Consider the following 2,277-nt stretch of genomic DNA (forward strand, 5'->3'; position numbering starts at 1 on the left):
ATTTTAGAGGAACAAGAGAATTAAAACATCAAAACAGAGGTTTGAAAAGGTATCATATCACCTAATATAGCCAAATGACACAATAAGATTCAATAAAAAATCTGAATATGAAACAGTTAAAGCTTGATAAGAGTAGAAATAGGAACATAAAACATTCAAAACACTAAGTAAATTTCAAGTCGAAAACACAAAGTAAAATTGTACTTTTTCTTCATAAACCATTGATAATAACGATTAAAGCATAAGAAAAAGCTACAATTTTTGTGTGTGTTCTTAACTATGAAATTCTAAAAAATTTAGATTAACAAGAGAACTATAACAAAACGAAGAACAACACACACCATTCAGCTTTGAAGCAATATCAAATCAGAACAAATTATCAACAAAAAGAACTCGGAACATCAAATATTCAAACAACAAATCGAAATCCCCAAATAGGAAACCCTAAGAAGAGGAATCATACCTTGGAGAGTCGAATCTTCGTGAGATGATCACCGGAAATGATAAAACGAAATCGGAGAGCGTAGCGTCGCTGCCGTCGCGTCGAAGAGATCGAGAAGAAGAATTGCCGTCGTGTCGCGTGAGAGAGAGAGGCGGTTCTGATTTTTTTTTTTTCTGTTTGTTTAATTAATTTTAAAACAAGGGTATCAGAGACATTTTGCCAATTAAAGAATGTCATTTCTGTGACTTTCTCCTTCTGATGCTATTTTGGTGACAAAAACTTCAAAAGTGCAATTATGGAGAATTGCCCAAATTAAAAAGAGATAGTCTATTAGTCAAATAATGAATTGATGGCACACATATTGTTTGTTTCTAAAAATATTTGTATACTGTTTTAATATATCATTAGATAGTATACAATTATGTAATATATTTTTAAGAAGTATAAAATAAATTATATATGTTTTAACATTTTTAGAAACTATCAAACAACTTGGGCTTTAAATTTATCAGAAACGTCAAAATATATTCCAAAAATATTTTTATACAAATAAATTAACTAATATGTAAAATAAAATTTTCTTAATGAGGCAAGTAATTAATAATAGAGATATTTCTTTTCTACACATTTATTTGTAAATACGTTACCAAACAAGATAAATGTATACACAATATATGTTATAACCGATATGATTTTCAAGTCTTTTCTTCCTAATCAAAACACCTTGCAATAAATATCATTTATTCTAGGGAAGTTTACTCAAATATACAATATTTTAGGACAATTGACTAGAATCATACAAATTTTTTTTTATTACTGGCATTTTTTAAATACCAAACGTGCCCTTTTTTATGTTATGAGAAAAAACGTATTTACAAAAATGCCATTACTTTTTAATGCCACGTAATCAAAAACCCGGCGCCACGTAGGAATTCGGTTCTGTGTTTTCATTAAGTCGGCCATAAAGAGCTATATACGTCGTTACGGCTGAGTTATTGCTATATTGCGGCTGATTTAAAAACGCGGCTGACTTAAGAGAAAACGGCTGACTTAAGAACATAAATCAGCCGTTAGTTACGGCTGATTTACAGAAATCGGGCAGATTTATGAGATAACGGCTGACTTACGTACACAAGTTACGGCTGACTTATACATCGGCGGTTTGATTTCTGTAAAATTTGGCTGAGTTGTAGTTAAGACACGACTGAGTTATGTTTCCACGGCTGAGTTAGTGAACATCGACTGGTTGAGTTACTGAATTTACGGCCGACTTATGAGATGTTGTTACGGCTGAGTTATATGTAATCAGTCGTCGTTGGATGGTTTAATAGTAAACTCAGCTTATTTACGGCTGACTTATTAGCGAAAGATTAATTACTAGAATATCATTTGTTTGACGGCTGATTTATTTCACGATATGGCTTACTTAAGATTTTTCATCCTAATTACAGCTGATTTATTAGCGAAAGATTAGTTACTGAAATAGCATCCACGTTTCGGCTGACTTGCATTGTACATGAGGGCTAATTTAATTAGGCTGAGTTATATATTCGTTTGGCGGCTGACTAACCGATGTTCCATGTCATCCGCCATGTCATCACTAATATTACAACAATAAAATAAGGGTCTATGTTATTCTTCATTCTTCATCTTCTTTATCTATCTTCTTCAACTTATTATTTATCTTTCTCTGAGATCTTATGGTTCTGGTAATTATTTTTTCCTCAACTGGGTCTGGAAACATAGATTTTTTAAAATTGAAAATCTGAGACAGATCTACTACAGTCGTCGTCGTTTTCGATGATGATCGGTTAAAGAAGAAGCTTCCTCTCCTC

The sequence above is a fragment of the Brassica oleracea genome, chromosome C7, assembly GCF_000695525.1.
Source record: "Brassica oleracea var. oleracea cultivar TO1000 chromosome C7, BOL, whole genome shotgun sequence".
In the NCBI taxonomy this organism is placed as follows: domain Eukaryota; kingdom Viridiplantae; phylum Streptophyta; class Magnoliopsida; order Brassicales; family Brassicaceae; genus Brassica; species Brassica oleracea.